We start from the raw sequence: 20,006 nt of genomic DNA on the forward strand, positions 1-20,006 counted from the left end.
CCATTCAGGTCATTGGCACTCTGCTTCAAACACTTCCCCTTTGGATGATCTTTACATGGCTGGAAGGCTTCTCATTCATCATTGAGTTTCAGCCTAAATTTTATCTTCCCAAAGATAGATACTACCCATCATTTTTCACCACATTACTCTTAGTATTTTTACTATGATTGATCACTTTAAAATTTTTCCTATTTATTTTCTTGTTGCTTTATTTGATTACTTATTTACTTGCCTGTCTCCTATCTGGAAATGTAAGTTCCTTCACAACAGACTCCTTACTATTTTATAACGAACTTTGTTCTCAGAGTCTGGAACAATGATGGGCCTACAACTGCGACCCAACTGTATTAGGGTTCTCCAGGTAAACAGAATCAACAGGGTGTGCATATGTGTATGTGTGTGTGTGTAAATATTATGAGATTTATTATGGGAACTGGCTCATACAATCATAAGGATTGGGCAGGCTGCAAATTGGGAATGCGGGTGAAGATTTCAGTGAATTCTCCAGGAGAAGCTGGCTGAAGCAGAAATAGAAATTCTTCTTTCTGACTCCTGAAATCATTAGTTCTCTCTTAAAGACCTGCAACTGATCAGATGGACTATTCTCATTGTTAAAGGTAATTTCCTTTGCAGAGTGTAGATGTAAATCAGTTACAGATGTAATCAATTGGCTAATGATTTAAAATCCATGATACATCTAAAAGTAACAATCAGGCTAAGGCATGCTTGACCAAACAACTGGACACCATATCCTAGCCAATTTGACACACAAACTTAACCATCACATCAATAAACATATGTGTAGGAATTAACAAATGAACTTTTTTGTGTTTTTAAGGTAAAATAATATAAATAGTATTTAATACTTTTCTTTCAAGAACAAACACCTAGTGTGTGTCTACTTATTAAATAGATACATGTGAAGCTTTTTATCAGGTAAATAAAAAGAAGACAAAATCTGGATTTTTAAATGGAGGTTTCTTTTGCTGACCGCTTTTCACATATTCTTAGTTTTACTAATATTTCCTGATTGAATAGTGGTTATTTTTGTCAAAGAAAGTATGGCCTGGCAGGGGTCAGCAGACCACCTCTATTGGACTGGAAATGTTCCCTCTCTTAATCTTGGTTGGTTTTTATGGGTATATATGTATATAAAAATTCACTGAGAGGTACACTTAAGATTTGAATGCTTTATTGTATCTTATGCAAATTATACTTCAATGAAAAGTATATAAAATTCTTAACCCAATATGGTTCTTGGTGAGCAAAAATATAACCCAATTTTCCAAGTATTAAAGACTAAAGGCTTTTTCCATGTTCAAACATTTTTCAGAGTCCATCAAATGCTGACTTCTGAAATCATAGTCGTCCTATTAAAGATACTCTGACACATTTTTGCATTTAAGCTATCAAATTCACTTTATTTTACTAATTTGTTTTTTGGGGTGCATTGTCTGGGAATCGAATTCACTTTATTAACACAGTGAAGGCTCAATCTATATTGTGTAAGTTCCTGGAGAAGTCGGGTCTTTCAAGATTGAGGATATTATTTATTTTTTTTGAAAATAGTATGTTTGTTAATGGTGCTTGCATATTAATTTAAAATTTCCAGCTGTCCTGGAAATGTTATATCTTAACCTTTGTATTGATCCTGTGAGGAAACACTGTACTGGCTATGTTTTCCACTTTTATTAAGTTTGTATTTGCCTATTCTTTCCATTTAGTTTGCACGCTAAATTATATGGCTAAGTAAATATCAATTTAGGTGTAGTTTCTAAATAGAAATACAATATCTTCCAAAATCTTAATCATGAATTATATACTTTATAAATAGCAATTAGGCTTTTTGTGGCGCAGCAGTAACGTACATTTTCTACAAGGCACTGCAAGCTTAGGAGTAATTCAGTAACATTAGGGCAAACTTGAATTGCTGGCAAAGTAGGCTGCTTCCTTTGTGGTGTGGGTGGTGAGGCTGGATGTACTCCAATCCAAAAATATCTACCCATTATCCTGTAGCTGTAGTGCTATTCTCAGTGCTTGATTGTTTTTAGGTAGAGAACTAAACACTCTTTCCATCCCTTAAGGACAATCTCTGTGCTACCTTCTCAATGACACACCTGGCAAGAAGCAATTTCTCTTTTCTCTGATGCATTGATGGCATTCATCCATCCCATCATTTAGAAAATACTTATGAAGTCCTGACATGTGTAGACACTGGTCAGCCATGAGGATAGAAAGACACATAGGGTGTGACTCTATCTTATAAGAATTTTAGTTTAGATTGGTGGGTTTTAAAATTGGTTTTGTATTAAAGTTGCTACAGGAGCTTTTCAAAAACAGATTCTAGTTCCATCATGAAGTCTCCTCAAACAGAAAATGTGGGTGTGGGAACTTGGCCTGTATATTTTTAACAGGTTCCTAGACAACTGAGCTATGTACCTCTGGTAACCAGGCTTCCACCCTTCTACGATATTTCCACTACTAGAACCTGACCCACTTTGAGAGTTAAAAAGAGAGTCTTTATATTGAGCTAAGTTTGACTGACTTTTGGATCTAAGAATTCATGTGGTTCTACTCTGTGGGGGAATCTTCTTCTGATGTGAGTGGTGTATAGCTTTTTTTGGGGGGGAGGGGGGATGTGCATGGTCTGGGAATCAAACCTGGGTCTCCTGCATGGCAGGTGAGAATTCTTCCATTGAACTACTCTTGCACCACCCTGATGTGAGTAATGTATAGTTAATGTCAAATAAATATTTGCTGAGTAATAAATGCATGATGGTCCTTCAAGCATTCAAACTCAGCTGTCTTTATGCTAAACATTTTTTTACATGGCATAACTACAAGACCCTATAAAGAAACTTAAATGTTGGTACCTGAGATTCCTGATAGCTAGGGTAAAAAAAGGAAACTGAATGCTTCTAATCATACTTCTATTAAATGCTGTGTACTTAATTTATGGATTTTATATTGTGCAAAAGAGGTCAGTCCATTATCTGCTGGCGTGTCATGCAAGGATCATCTTAAACTTATTTCATTTCAAGGAACATTGATTTTGTTTCTGAGCACAATTTACAGAATTACAACTTGTTACATTTAAATTTATATTTTAAGATATAATGTCTAAAAATCAAGACGTAAAAACAACTTTCTAGGTTAAAATAATGATAATCTGCAATCTAATCACAATTGGAAATGCCAATAGTTTGTACAAATTAAGCAAAAAGAAAACAAATTGAAGATATATGGTTACACTCTGAAAAATCTTTTATATTATTACTTTAGATAGCTACGTTAAATATTTGAAAGATTCCAAGGAGAAGTCATGTTATGCACACCACAACATAGCACATTTTCAAAATGATAAACTCTTTAGGAAATTTGATAATAAGGTGATAATGAGATGATGAGCTACTAAAGAAATTAGTTTCTGCTTTGAAATTTTTTTTAGTCCGTTATCTCTATTGATATCTTACAATACTTCAGTCTATATACTGACCTTTTCTTCTGACTGTAACCTTAACTGTACCTGTCACCATTTTTGTGAGATAGCTATAAATTATGATAGGTTGAAAGTGCTACTAAAAATGTTAAATCAAATGCTATAAAATTGAATGTTGACATTTTTTAAAGTGCAAAAAGTCCAATAGCAAGAGTTTCAGCCTTCAATGTTACCATGGGGTGGTGGTGGGGAACTATACGTGGAAGAATTAAATCTGAATACAGAGGGTCAAGAAACTTCTATAATTGGTACAAAAAGCTGTTTCTTATTGTTCGCTAATGGAATAAAATTAAGCACTTAATTGCTCTTTTTCCCCTTCATACCAGACATTGGAGAGTGCAGATATGTCAGGTAATACTGACTGGCTCCTTTGTTACAACAAAATGCAAACAGTTGAACTAGAAACGAATCTACAGAACAGGGTCTCCTGCCAGTAGGAGAGGGCATCTATAGACATAATTGTCAGTTAGATCTTTGTCTAAGCTTCAAATATCTGAATATAATACTTTATTCTAAGGAGATGCTAATACAGTTTCACTTCTTTGTGTTGAGTATGGAGTATAAAGAGAATATATGCAGACTATTAAGTGGCCAAAACTGAGAGGGCCTTAAGTAAAAGAAAATAAAAGGTATTTTTATTGGCATTTGGAAATAGAAGAGGGATATAGAGCATAAATATTTAAAGGTACATTCTATTTTTTTAAAAAAATAATTTGGATAGCATTTTCTCCATAATCTAAATGATTTCATTTTGCTTTAATTGTCAGTAAAAATCAGCCAAAAATATATTAAACCACTAAAATATGGATATTGTAACATCCATTATTGTAAGATAAAAGAGAAAATGAAGCATAATTATCAAGTCAGCATTTTTAATTCAGGAGGCATTAGAAATTATTTAACGTTATTTTATTCTAGAGATGAAGTAACTGAAGACTCTGAAACCATCAGAGCTAGTTATTAGCAGTGCTGAAGGCAGAAACAAAGGCCTATATGAATAAGGAAATAACTATGGACAGAGAACAGGTTAACTTGCCCCCATTTACTCAATAAATGACATCCTTTATGGATAATTTTGATGCTAATGTTGGGTTTCATCTATTCTAATCTTGGTCCTATTCTGCTTATACTCCACATGAAGACTTTCAGTGAGATACATATAGCAAGTCATCACTTACAAAACAAAGTCCAGTCTTCTATGTTTGGTCTTACATATCTCTCAGCCTCATTTTCTGCTACCCCAAAGCAAGCACTTAATTCCTCCTTCAATGATATATTGTACCATGTGTAGTTCCTAGCACCCATCGACACGTCTGTGCTTTTTTTATCTTGAGCTTATTTCATCTACTTAATGTATTCATTTCCTAGTAGTAAAGCACCACAAACGGGATGGCTTAAGACAACACAAATGTTTTCTGTCAGAAGTTCTGGAGGCTGCAAATCCAAAAGGACAGTATAGCCAGAGCCATGCTTTCTCTAAAAGCTTTCGAGAATTATCTTTCCTTACCTCTTCCTAAAGTCTCGTGATGGCCAGCAATTCTTGGTGTTCCATGCCCTGTATAACTCTAGCATCTGTGTTATGGATGTAGAGACTGGAGTGATGGAATCACAAGGGTTATAAAGTACAAGACAAGAAACGTGGGCAGCCACCAGAAGCTGGAAGAGGCAAGAGATGGATTCTCTCCTAGAGTCTCAAGGGAGAGGGCCCTCCAGAACTACGACAGAATACATTTCTGCTGTTTTAAGTCACCACATTGATGGCAATTTGTTATGTTAGCCGCTGGAAAATAATGTAAGTTCTTAAAGTGTTTCTGTCCTGGGCCATCTGGTGCAGGTACAAAGAAAAATAGGACACTGAACTTGACCTTGAAAAGTTGAGAGTAGATTCTGTTAGGTAAGGTAGTTGTGGCATAAAGGGCTATGTGCCAAGTAAAGGCATTTTCATGTTTTCCAGAAACCGAGAAGGAGTGAGCAGAAGTTGTAAAGCAGGGGAATGGCACCATCCCTTTGTTTCTGAGGGAGATGGAGAGCGTGGGAGCAGGGACACCAGGAGATTGTTGCTCATGAGACCATGTAAGAGCCGGAACTGCCTCGGTGGCAGTGGACCCATGAAGGGGAGGCTTGAATTTAAGAGATCTTTTGGAAGTGGAGTTAAAAAATACTTGATGATAACATTATTTTAGGGTCATATTGCTACTCTGAGCTCAATATACTGGCCCTAATAATGGCTCTTGCTGAAATAGTTAGGCTTTCCCTGCTTAAATCATGTAAGCTTTTCTCAAAAATGATTCAATATTATTTTGACTTTTTTAGACCATTCTTTAAAACAATTTTTAAAAAATATTTTAAACAATCTTTTTCAACTTTCTTAACAGCTTTTTTTTTTAGTGTGAATCTATGAAAAATGAATTAAACTAGAAATTTGTCTCAAATGCAACTTCCATTGAGGACAGATTATTAATATAATGATTTAATTTGTAGATCCTCTCAAATATCATTTGAATGATAAATTAAAATATTTATTGGGACTAGGCATAATTATCTCTTCAAATGCTAAGTCTTGGAGAAATAATATAAGACAAAATGAAAAGCACTCTATTTATTGAGGGGACCGTTTTGCTAATGACCAAATAGACTAGTCAGATTAGGAAGTGATGAGCTTTTAATACATCATTCTGGACGATTAAGTGCAAATCTCAGTCAAATGAAGTGAATAAACATGGAGTCACTACCAGGCTGCTTTAGACTTCTAGCAATAATTACTTCACAAAAGGTTAATAAATGTCAAGTAAAAGCAGCTACGACCTACCTAAAGGTTAAGTTGAAAACAGCTAAAATGGAATAAAATGTGCAGATTATTACATTTGACTGGCACTGACACTTTGAGAATAGATAATTTTGGAATGATTAATTGATAATTAAATTCCAAACAAGCACTTTTAACCTTCAAACATGAATATAATTTAAGAGCCCTAGCAGACTCATACTGCCTACTAATATATTTCCCTTCCACCAATTTTCTAAGAATCATCAAAATCAGTGGCTACTTTATCTCTGCGTGTCTTCCGAACCCTAGCGTACACGTATTGAATTAGTGAAGAACATCGCCGCAAGTCTAGATAGCACAGGGTAGGGGCGGGGCCCACATTGCCACCTTCTTTCCAACATCCCAAAGGGGTTCCCATTCCTGTTGGAAGTTATGCCAGATGATTTTTCTTGGTGTATATGGTACTTCATGGTCTACCGCTCCTTTCTTTTCCTGCGTTCTCTCCCACAACTGCCCCCAAATCATATGCTTCTGCTAGCAGACTACTTTCAGTTCCCCCAAATAGAGCCTGCCTCTGCCTCTGCCTCTGCGGAATGCTCTGCTCCTCTTCAATGCTGGCCTGGTTCCTGATGATGCCGCAGGGTTTTATTCAGGGCCCCTCTCGTGGGAAGCATTCCGCGACTCCTCCAGGTGCCTCTTTTCGTCACAGCACTGACAGCAGTGCACTCACATTTTTGGTTTAGTCACTCCTCTCCCTTGCTTGATGGTAGGGGCTTTCAGAGGCTGGCCCATATATTCTGTATTCCTGGTATTTAGCAGAGTGCCCAGCTGGTGCCAAGGACATGATCAAAAACTATTTGTTGAATAGATGAATGGGTTTCTCAGGGACAAAGAGAAGATATGTGGTGAGGGACAACCTTTCCGTTAATTTTGGCTGAAATCTAAATTTATAGGATGAAGTCATGAAACCATTTTTCAGAGCGGAGGCATCCATTCATTTATCTACTATGAGCTAATGCTGGCCTTTATTTTTCCCTAGCGCAGTAATAAGAACATAATCAGGTGTAGTCATATGGTTTGATTTGTTAACTTCCCATGAAGTCAAACCTGTTTAGAAATGTTTACTTCTTGCTATCTTCCTTCTTCTTCTTTTTTTGGGGGGGTGGGGAGAAGGGATGCATGGTCTGGGAATCAAACCCAGGTTTCCCTCATGGAAGGTGGGCATTCTACCACTGAACTGCCTGTGCACCCTCTCACAATGTTTTTAATGATATTGGGCAGCCTGCAGGGGTCATCTGTTATTTTCTTTTTTAATTGTTTGTTCTTAGACCAGAATAATAGCATTAACAAATGCATTAGTCTCTTCTAGATGTAAATGTTTAGTAAATTAAAATATACATGTTTTTGTTGGTGTTCATGCTGTGAAATGCCCTTGCTTTATAATGAGGCTTATTACATACCAGACAATGAATATAATGGGCTCAAGAGAGATCAAATTATACTTAATTTCTCTCGACAGAAAACAAGAAAATTCCATTTTCTATTTACTACAAAACTTTCCCAAATTTTCAAATTTCAGACAGATCCTAAGGACACATTAGACTGTGTGATCCCTATATTATGAGTAAGGGGGTTAAAGTCACATGGATAGTTATGAGCACAATGTGGGCTAAAAATCTGGTCCCCTAGATTTAGTTCAGCACTTTTTTTTTTCTATCAAACCAGCGTGGGTTCATAGCAGCTAAGATGAATTATCTTCTAAATAGTCCTAGTGAGGGAATATTTTAACTAACATGAGGGTATTCTCAGTGCAGTGTTTAAAGTACCTCTGATAGAGTCAACAGATAGCATCTTAACGGACATCAGAAAGAGGTCACACGGTGATTTGGCTGGGAATATGGTTCACTTTTTGATGAGAATGTCTACACTCCATTGGTACCGAGAATAGCTTCTTCATGGGGTTTCCCGAAACAGCCATGGGACATCTGCAGATTTGGAATTTATAAAATCATGATAAATTTTTCAACATTAAAGCAACATAAAATTGTTAAAAAATAAGCATGTAGCTGCAGGCCCAGGGATCCAACTAGAAAAGACACAACCAAGGAGCCCATGTGTGTACTAACTCATTACCTGCAAGAAAGAGGGCTAAAAATGGAATAGGAGATGCTGACTTCTGCCCTAAAAAAAGTACGGAGGCTTCCAAAAAACAACTATAATACTAGACAAAGCAGTCGGCAACAACCTTTATATATGAAAACCACTAAACCTTGGGTAAGAACAGTATATAAGTCTGTGATGTTTCTGCCTGGAGATGTTACCACTAATCTTTGTCTTCATCACCATGACTAGAGAGAAAACGATTAAAGTAAAAGGAATGGAATAATAAATATCATACCAACATGTGTGTAATGGGAGTTTCATAAGGAGAGGAAATAGAAAGGGGCAGAAAAAATATTGGAAGAAAAATGGCTAAAAATATCACAAATTTTATGATATTGATACCTATTATAATCCCTAGAGAATTATACTAAAAAGTAAAACAACACACTTGATCTCAGCCAAAAGGCCAAGAAGTATTAATAAAATGCAATAATATGGTAAAAAAGCAACACAGGAATTAATATAATACACTAAGAAATATTTATTTAGCATAACAGAAGGCAGAAAAGGAAAAAAAGAGAAACAGATCATCCACTGGAAGAGGTGGAAGGTAAAAATATGTGGGTAATGATGCATGTCACTTGGGAAATTAGGTAAAGAAATATATGAGAGTTTTCTTTCAATTGTTCCTATCAGAGTAATCAGCTAAACCATGATATGATGGAAGTGCTAGAGGTTAGAGAAGAAAGAAGAGGCGTGAACTGTCACCTAGGAGAAGGGGAGAGTGATGAGACTTGGAAAATATGGTGGGGCTTGGAGATATACTATGGACCCATTGGGAGTCAGTGTCATGAATTTAAAGCATGGCCAGTCATCCTGGTTGTCTTTTATTCTCTAGTCAGAGTCAGCTGTGCAAGTCTACGTGCAGTGGAGTCAAAAGGAAAGTAAGATCATTGAAATTATATGAAGGGTGGGGATATACTGATAGAGGACAAAAACTAAGCCAGGTGTGGAAAAAAATGAGAACGTGGAAGCGTCTTAGAGTCATTGGATTGGAAATCCTGGGAGTTGGAGAACAACATGAATAAAAGTATAGAAATAAATACAGAATATGTAAAGGCTATAAGGAGGTTGATCTGCTTGATGTGACAGGCAGGCAATAGGAAATTTGTGAGAATGAACTTTGTTAGGGGATATAAAGTCAAATGATACTTAGAGATTTTCTCCACTTTGTTGAGTCTATGGTTTATCTATTATCTAATAATCTTTGGTGACAGCAAAGTTAGGAAGAGAGGCCAAGGTAGCAGACTACCACAATCAATAGCAAGTCGATCTAAATCCATGAAGCCACCACACTGAGAACATGAGTTGACTCTTCTCTCAGCATATGATTGAACCGAAGACCTTGCCATGGCCCATAAGGAACTGCATCACCTGGCATGCTCACTGTGTTTCCTGCCATTCTTCCTTTTGTTCTCTCCACTCCAGACCACAGGTCTCATCAGTGTCCCTCATGCACACTTGGTAAGCTGTAGTTCCCCCGTGGTTATCTGCATGGCTCCATTATTCAACTACTTTCAAGTCTTTGTTCAAGTGACATCTCAGTGAAGCCTAATCTGACCCTTTTAAAAACAGTATATTCTCCCCTACTTCTTGCAGGCACTCATCCCCCTTATCCTCCTTTACTGTTAGACTTATCACCTTCAACATACACAATCACTTACTGATTAAGAGTGTTTATTTTATCTTTCCTGCCACTAGAGTGCATGTTCCATGAAGGCAGGCATATTTTGTCTGTTTTGTTCAGCACCTAGAACAGTACCCTGGACCTTAGTCTTTCTCAATCAATATTGATGGAATGCAACCATGAGGTGTCCTTCCATGTAACAACAGCTGCCAGGCTGTAAGTATTAGGAAATGTACATGGATGATGCCTTTAATTTAGTTCACAATGACTGATCATGTCAGAGAATACATAAAAGATTGCAGGACCTAAGGTATTCTGGAAAGGTAGGTTTATACAAACATTTTTATGTACAATCCCAAATCCCATCATTTTCTCCATTTGCCTCTTCATGGCTAAGCAGATATGATTAGACCAGTATTGCTCTGTCATTAACTGTTTATGTTTACATGGCTTTACTTATGCAATGTCCTTCATGTATGAAAAGAGTCCTATCTGTAACTGTGACAGCCGGGAGTGTACCGCACATTCAGACCTTTATCCTGCCTGGCTGGATTTTGACTGTGTCTCAAATATCCTCACTTGATGGTTTCAGGCACATAAACAATCTGCAACCTTCTCTGCCCTATCTTGCACATTTTCTTTCAGTGGCCTCTTACTTGAATTATTTCCACTAACTCATCCCGAATATATTTATTTCCCATGCTCATCGTGATAGATTTCCATTCTGACTTGCACAACATTTTTTTCTGCCTTCAGACTATTCTGAGTTCTGCTACATTTAGCAACTGACTGTCCAGCCATAGGACCCACACCAGTTATGTTCCAAGACTAGCAATTTTAACATGTGGCTCAACATAACTAGAAGCATACACCCTCAGTCTAGGAAAGAAGCATCAGATCTTGGACTCCTAGTCAGAAAAAGAGGAAGTCTTTTAAAATTGATCCAATAATGTGGATAGCCTTGGCCTTCCAGATAATCTCTTGGAATGTTGGCAAGAATTGTTTGAACTGAGGAGCCCATAGTCAGCCCAGAAATGTGACTCTCCCTGTCACACTTCTTGTGGAAACAACTACAGGCCTGTCTGGTTTAAAATTGTCATGTACCCCAGAAAAGCCATGTTCTTTAATCTTCATTCAATATTCCTGGGTGGGATCTTTTATATTGTTTCTTTGGAGATGTGACTCACCCAATTGTTGGTGATAACTTTTGATTAGATGGTTTCCATGGAGATTTGTCTCCACCCACTCAAAGTGGGTTTGCTTACTGGAGCCCTTTAAAGACGAACCATTTTGAAAAAGGCTCAGACCCAACAGAGTCCACACAGCCAGAGACCTTTGGGAAAACACCCCCAGGGAGCCTTATGAAGAGGAGAGAAAACTAGCAGACATCATCATGTGCCCTCCCAGCTGACAGAGAAACCCCAAACTTCATTGACCCTTTCTTTGGAGTTAAGGTATCTTCCTCTGGATGCCTTAATTTGGACTTTTTCATGGCTGTAGAACTGTAAACTTGCAACTTAATAAATTCCCTTTTTAAAAGCCGTTCCATTTCTGGTATATCACATTCCAGCAGCAAGTGCCATGAAGCTATGGAACTTAAGCTTTAGGGCCTCACTTGCTTAGACCTCTCTCAGAAGCCACTGGTATTTAGTATTTATAATTCTGAATTATGTTTTTAAGAATAGTCCCCAAATTGTAAATGCTTCAGGGTCCCACAAACTGTATCTACCACTGGATCATCTGACAAATTGAAAAGGCATTTTTTTTTTTTTAGGGCAAGTCAGTAGAAAATGTATTGCGTATACTTGAAGAAAGCAATATGCGGGCACTCTAGCAAGAGGCCCCCAGCCATCTGCTATTATTGCTTTGCTTCCCTTACTTCCCTCCTCTTTCCTTGTTTGAAGTCCTTCCTCCTACCCTCGCTTCTCTTCAGGGTGGTGCCTGGTGGTAGATAGTGCATTTGGGTGAGTTGGTTTGTTTCACCCTCCTTATAGATGACTCACTCTGGTTGGGGTCATTTGCCTTCAGTGGGTCGGCTGCCACTGGGTGTTTCCTGTAAGTCTGTAGCCCCCAGGCAGGTTGTCTGTCCAGGACATGGGCCCTCCTGACCCTGATTAACCATCCTTACTTAAGGGCTCCTTCACGGTTTTTCTTCTTCCTCCCCTCTCTCCCTGTTCTAGCCTGCCTCAATGTTCACCTCAGAGTTCTTTCCCCTGAATTTTAAGGGGTGCTGGGGGACAATAGTCTGTCTTCTATAGCTGCTGCTGGCTTTTCATGGGTGTAGCCCTGCTTGATGGGGTATAGAAACTTCTGGCTATCTCATTTAAATTAAGAAAGGAGAAGTCCAGAGGGATGGTTGGAAAAGCTGAAAATCTTCATATCAGCATTGGTTTGATAAAAAAGGCTTCTAGTCTGGAAGAAATAAACTTGGCAAGGAGCTTAAAAATGCAAGGGCAGACATGACTCCCAGGGATGATGCGGTAGTTAGATTCAGTTGTCAGCTTGGCCAGGTGAAGGCACCTAGTTCTATTGCTGTGGACATGAGCCAATGGTACATGAACCTCATCTGTGGCTGATTACATCTACAGTTGGCTAGGAGGTGTGCCTGCTGCAATAAATGATGTTTGACTTAATTGGCTGGTGCTTAAATGAGAGAGTGCAATATAGCACAGCTCAAGCAACTCGGCATGCCTCATCTCAGCACTCACAGTTCTGCCCAGGCCTTTGGAGATACAGAAAGACATCACCTTGGGAAAAGTTGTTGGAACCCAGAGGCCTGGAGAGAAGGCCAGCAGAGATCGTCCTGTGCCTTCCCACATAAGAAAGAACCTCAGTTGAAAGTTAGCTGCCTTTTCTCTGAAGAACTAACGAAATAAATCCCCTTTTATTAAAAGCCAATCTGTTTCTGGTGTGTTGCATTCTGTCAGCTAGCAAACTAGAACAGATGAGTTTGGCCTTGGCACCAAGGGATTGACACTGCCTTCTGTATTAAAAAGGGGAAAAGAAATGCAACAAAAAATGGTGCCAGTGACTAAGAAATTCTGAGAGTCAAGAGGCTATTCTGGTTGTTGCTCTTATGCAAACTTCACCTAGATATTGCTAGTTGCCATGGTTTGCTAAACCCCAACTGACACCATTCCTGATAACCCTAAAGAACATGTAGGACTCTCAGATTCTACAAAAGTTTCGTGCACTAAGAGCTTTCCAGAAAATTACAGCCTCTTGATGGTTCCTAGGCCAGATAAGTCCTGAAACCCAGAGGTCCTAGACTCTTCAAGAACATCAGTTTGCTCCATCTCCCTATCCCACATTGTTGATACCCCTTTACAACATGAAGATGTTAGAATGGACATAGCTCATATACACATAAAGATTGGGAGAAGGAACAAGGGAGAAGAAGGAGTTATAACAGAGAAGATAGGATTTAACAAATGAGCATAACTCCTGAATCATTATATTGATATTTCTTTTAGTTTCCAGTATCATAGAGCAGCTAGAAGGAAAAACTTGAAATTTTGGAACTGTACCCCATAAGGAACTTTGAAATCTGTTCTATAACTACTTGTTACAATGTACTTTGCAATTTATTACTTTTTTGTATATATGCTATATTTCACAATAAAGAATGTTAGAAACAATGCAAGAGCTGACTAATAGCCAGAGGGGTACAAAAGTGAGGGTTAGGAGATGCATTAGTCAAGTAAGAGTGGAGAAAAGGGAAGGACAGGACCATCTTTGAGGTCTAAGAGTGAACCTTACCTGGGCAGCTGATGCTTGCTTAACTGGGGAATAAGAGAGCGCATGCGCTAAGTTAAGGGGTGGAGGAATGAGGCTTTGAAAGGGCTTCATTGACTGGGCTGTGGCTTTGGCTGCCATGTGGACCCAATTTTCTCGAAAGATGTTAGTATTATTTTCCTGATGGCCAGGGCAATGAATTACCACTATTTTCTTTGTTGGTAAAAGCATGGCATTTAGGAAATTGGGTATTAATGGGGAGAAAGCTTCACTCTTTCTACACTGCAGCATGAGCATGTAAGATAAGAAGACACAGCTTTTGGAAAGGCCTTCTTAATAATAGTTTTAGAGAAGGAAAAGCTAAGTGAGGAGTTCAAGAGCAAAATCTGACAGAATGATTGGATAAATAAATACTGTGGGGAGAACTTTTCATGTTACTGTACTGCATTAAGTTCTTTTACCCAGTGGACTAGAGCTTACCTGTCTTTTCTAGTCTTTACACTAATTCCAACCACACGACCTCAACTAACAGAGAAGATTTTCTTGACTCAAATCTGTACTGCTCAGAAGTAATCCTTGTGCCATTCCCCTCCTGACGCCTTGACCCCAATTTCTCAGCGGGGTCAGCATCCAAATTGCCCATTAAGGCTCAAGAAAAAAGTTTATTTTCCACTGATTTTCATGAGGACATTTGAACATAACCTGTGCTCTACTAAATTTCTGAAGCTCATTCGGATGTCTGTGTTCATATTTAAAAAGCTATGTTTGTTACAGACAGTTACACGATAATTGCAGAGTTTGCTAATGTTATCACTATGCTGTCAATCTCAAATTTGCTATAAAGTATTGGGGGACATTTTGAGTAAGAGAGATTCTATATAAACACAATTGTATCCAATTTTTTCTTGTTATGAAGCCTAATTACATAGCTATAAAATGCCATAGAGTTTTCAGCAATTTATTTAGCATTTTGTTGACTATATTTTTAGTCTACTCTATTGCAAAGGTTGAAAGACCTTTTAAGTTTTATCTGAGGTGCCACACACAAATTACGGTGCCTACTATGCAAATGTGCTGAAAAAAAAAGTCTGGGCATTTTTAATAGGACAGTCTATTAGCACTTGTCTTGATTTTCTTCACACTTTGCTTCTTCTCTCTGCCCACACCTATGTCCATTCTCAGTAGGGGGCTAGTATAATCTACATGTTTGTTCCATCCAACTTCTCTCAATATGTGCCTTTTCAGACCTGGGTTACAAATAGTGGCTTAGTTTTGTCTTTGGAGTTAGGATTTTAGTCTTCTGTTTATGAACTTTACTGAACATTTTGAAAAGCTTTGATTTCTAAGGTTATATTCTAACATCATTTAATTTCATAGCATTTCACTTATACTAGCTTTGAAAACCTCCTGTCTTGCTTGGATAATAGAAATGGATAATAGAATCAGCCTTCATCTGTCTAGCTCCTGCATTCTCAACAGGAGCAATGTTGTTCCCAAGGGGGAAAAATTCTTTCTTGGTGGTGGTGGTGGTAAAAAAAGCTCATTCTTTTTATATATTATATATATATACAGCAGATCAGTAGCTATACAGTGTTTCTGTCGTATTAAACTTTCATAAGGAGAGAGTGATGGAGATTGGGAGAAAATGTCTAAAAAAAGCTCCTCAGGGGCACAATGATGTAAACAACAGGACAAGAAACACTGGTCTAGCTCTTTAAAGTTTAAAAGTATATTCAAATTCACTATTTAATTTCATTTTTTTAAAGCTCTGGAAGAAAAGGAAGTCAGGAATTACCATATGATTTTCCTGATGGGAAAGCCCAGGTCGCATGGCAAGTGCATGGCAGGCCTGGACCCGGGGGTTCCTCATCAGGGATGTGCCCCTCTCCCTTGGCCTAGAGCTTGACGGAATCCTGTAGAAAGAAACATCTTTCTAGCTACCTTTTCCTTGGGGGCTGGATTATAAATTGGAAAAGTATTTGATCTCTAAACTTAATGTGTTTATTCACGATTTCCTTTTCCTGTTCTTTATGTATGAAATCTATACCTCATCCTTGGTTTGTTTCTTTATTATTAAATTTCCATTCAGTTGGGCATCCTTTTAGATTGACATGGACCATGGATAAAGAAAGGAGTAGAAATGGGGCTGGGTACATTGTATATAGTTCCCAGGCTTCAAATCATGATTTTCTCCTTTTTTTCTGTCTTATCCTTAAGATTTGCTAAGTTAGCTTCTGATATTAGTACTATAGGCTCAAAGGATCCATTGGTGTTGCTTTTTCTCACGTTCCTCTTTATCATGGCCTAAATATTTCTAATTATGTCCTCCTAGAGAAACTTTGATATATTAGTGCAAAACATTATTTTTTTTAACCATTATTTTCAATATAACTGATTGTAACCTCAGCACTAACTTCACTCCTTAACTGAAGGCAGAAAAGGGATCAGGAAAAGATGTTTCTAGGCATTAGTGAAAATTTCTAATTTACATAATTTGCTGGTAAATGTAAAAGTTCTACCTGAACCAGTGGAATCATTGAAAGTTATTATTTTTTTTTTTGAAGAGGATGGTGAATGCAAAATGTGGCCATCTGGTAATTGGCTGAGTAAAACATAAAGTGTTGGGTGGCACACAGAGGAAAAGAGGCTTCAGAGGTCCAGGTAGCTGGGGCAGAGATGGATGAATATGTGAAGATGACAAATGTGGACTTTATCCTGCATGTCAGCAGTTCTAAAAATGACCTCTATGTAGCCTTCTATGTAGGCCTTGAGGTTTACTGAAGAAGGCAAGAAGGAGGGGTCAAATGGATGAGACTCTTGCTTCTGGGCTAATTTTATTAGAGAGCTCTACTCTTACCTTTTTTTTTTTTTTTTAAATCTGCTGAGCTTCCAAATAACAGTGTCTCTGAAGAGGGAATCTTATATGTATATACGTATGTGTGATATATATGTGTTAATACATATATGTGTCTATAGGTATTCATACATATACATCACACAGTCATGCACATAACCACATATACACAATTATATGTATATGTTCACATATGTGTATCTGTATATCAGTACTATCTATCTATCTATCTATCTATCTCTACCTATCTACCGTCTATCTATCTATCGATCCATCTACTTATCTACCTACTTCTCTGGGGACTTTGAAAATAAACATCATAAGCAGAGAAGAGACACAGTAGGTCTTTGGTATGAGACTCTATTCAATGCCAGATATTCCATTTATCTAGATCACTGTGTCTGCAGCCTGGTGTGAGGGAACACAATTTAGGAAGCTATATAATCTACTTTTAAGCAAGGAAGGTGGGTCTGATAAAGAGCAATAGTGTCAGGCATAGAGGGGAAAAAAGGACAGTTAAGAAGCAGTTGGAGACTAAATTAGCAAGACTTGGTGACTAATTCAATTACGGATGGTGATACCATCATAATTGATGGTATCACAGAATGGACCATGCTGTTTTGTTCATTAACAAAAGGTGGTACCATTAACAGAAGGTCAGATAGGAGGAGGAGAAGATTTTGGGAGGGGGAAGTAGAAGGGTGGAAATTATGAGTTCCGTTTTAGACAATTGACTCTGACATCCCAGTGGACATTTGGGTCTTACATTCAGCAGAATGCAAGGAAACATTAGTATCCCACTAACGGTGGTATGCTGGAGCTGGCTTGTAATTAGTTTGCCAAGATTGATGTTTAAATTTCAGTAATTTTGGGAGCTGGTTGACATCACCTTTGTAACTTAAAATTGGTCCTGGTTGGAATATTAAACCAGAGAAACTAGTCAATTCTATTGAATCAGATCCCTCTTCCTCCATCCTTCTACCACTTTGCAGTGACTTGGCTGCTAAACCTATATTAGCACATGACTGTCAGTTCTCAGGCTTTGGTGCACATTTGCATTACCTGGTGTTCTAGTTTGCTAGCTGCTGGAATGCAACACACCAGAGACAGATAGGCTTTTAATAAAAGGGAATTTATTTTATTAGTTCTTCAGAGGAAAGGCAGCTCTCAACTGAGGTTCTTTCTTACATGGGAAGGCACAGGACAATCTCTGCTGGCCTTCTCTCCAGGCCTCTGGATTCTAACAACTTTCCCTGGGGTGATTCCTTTCTGCATCTCCAAAGGCCTGGGCTGACCTGTGAGTGCTGAGATGAGGTATGCTGAGCTGCTTGGGCTGTGCTATGTTGCTCTCTCATTTAAGTACCAGCCAATTAAATAAAACATCATTCATTACAGCAGGCACGCCTCCAAGGAAACTGCAGATGTAATCAGCAACAGATAAGGTTTGCATGCCATTGGCTCATGTCCACAGCAACAGAACTAGGTGCCTTCACCTGACCAAGTTGACAACTGAATCTAACTACCACATGTTCACCCCTTGTCAACTTGGCAACTACACACATCACCTTAAACAATATTAAGGTGCAAAAAATTCTCTTCTGGCTGTGGACCTGTGAATCTCAAAACAAGTTGTCTGATCCAATATGCAAAGGAGGATATTCACAGGATACATATACACGCTTCCATATGGAGGAAAGAACACAGGGGTTGCTGGACCCATAAAGTTTCGAAAACCCAGAGGGCAAAGTCCATTAGATCTCAAAGTCTGAGAGTCATTTATCTTCAGGACTTCTGAAAGCAGCAGTCCCACCCTTTCTAAGGGCCTATGCAGTGACTTGCCTCTCTCCAAATGCAATCTCGGGGGACAGTGGGGAGACCACCTTTTTCTTCGCCCCACCCTCTCCAAGCATCGGGGCCGCACCTGGGCTCTCTGCCATCTCCAGGGCACATGCGCAACCCCTCCATGTAATGGCATCCAGGCTCTCCCCAAACCCCAAGGGATGTGCTTCACCCTCTCCAAGGCCTGAGGCAGCATGACTCTTCCACTGCAGCCAGGTAGAAGGCCCATCCTCTGCCTTTGAGGCAAACTCACCCTCTCCACGGGCTTGGGTAGGTCCACTCTCCTGGCCCAAGTCTTCTTGACTTCAGACCTCAGCCTCCATGGTTTTGCCTCTGAAGTTATTTTTCCCCCAATGTGTCCTATCTATGAACCCTCCAGTCCAGACAGGCAGTGGCTCTGTTTATCAGGTCCCACAGCACTCTCATTGACTTTCTATGCGGTAGCCTTGGATCATGCCCATGAGACATAAGGAGTTTCCATAAATCCTTCCTGGATAACTCCATGTCCAATCCTGGCTTTCTCTGGAATGGATGACTGGTTCCACATTTGGCAAAGTCCTCATGTGGGACACTGTTCTCTGTGGTCTCCCTTCCAGGAAACCCAGAATTCTCCATAATATCAACTTCTGGTTTCTTTGTACCCTAGAGTTCAATTCTCAGCTTATCTCTTTCCTGTCGCATTTCACTATAAGCCATGAAGAGAAACCAGGCTGCACTTTCCACATTTAATTTGGAAATCTCTTCTGCTAAATATCCAAGTTCATGGCTTTTAAAATCTGCCTTCCAGCTAAAGCCACTAGTCAACTTTGCCAAATTATCTGCAATTGTAAAACAAGGCTCACTTTCCTTTCAGTCTACAATAACACATGTCTCATTTCTGTCTAAGGTTTTATCAGAATTGTCTTTAGAGTCCACATTTCTAGCAACAGTCTGTTCAAAGCATTCTAGGCCTTCTCTATCAACCTTCTCACAACTCTTCCAGATTTTCCCCTTATCCATTTAAAAAAGTCGTTCCAACATGTTTGGTATTTGCAAACTGCAGCAGCACCCCACACCGGGTACCAAATCTGTTCTAGTTGGTAGTGGCCAGAATGCAACACACCAGAGACAGATTGGCTTTCAATGAAAGGGGATTTATTTCATTAGTTCTTCAGAGGAAAGACAGCTAACTCTCTTCTGAGGTTCTTTCTTACATGGGAAGGCTCAGGGTGATCTCTGCTGGCCTTCTCTCTAGGCCTCTGGGTTTCAACAACTTTCCCAGAGGTGATTCCTTTCTGCATCTCCAAAGGCCTGGGCTTAGCTGTGAGTGCTGCTGAGATGAGGTATGCTGAGCTTCTTGAGCTGTGCTACGTTGAGCTCTCTCATTTAAGCACCAGCCAATTAAATCAAATGCCATTCATTACAGCAGGCATGCCTCTTAGCTGACTACAGATGTAATCAGGAACAGATGAGTTTCACGTACCATTGGCTCATGTCCACAGCAACAGAACTAGGTGCCTTCACCTGGCCAAGTTGACAACTG

The 20,006-nt window shown here is 38.9% G+C and overlaps 1 protein-coding gene across 1 annotated transcript in view; it reads right to left on the minus strand.

The window, feature by feature from the left end:
* The window catches only part of EYS (EGF-like photoreceptor maintenance factor), a 1,737,133-nt gene that overhangs the window by 200,027 nt on the left and 1,517,100 nt on the right, over window positions 1-20,006 (minus strand).

The sequence above is a fragment of the Tamandua tetradactyla genome, chromosome 5 (assembly GCF_023851605.1).
Source record: "Tamandua tetradactyla isolate mTamTet1 chromosome 5, mTamTet1.pri, whole genome shotgun sequence".
Taxonomy (NCBI): Eukaryota; Metazoa; Chordata; class Mammalia; order Pilosa; family Myrmecophagidae; genus Tamandua; species Tamandua tetradactyla.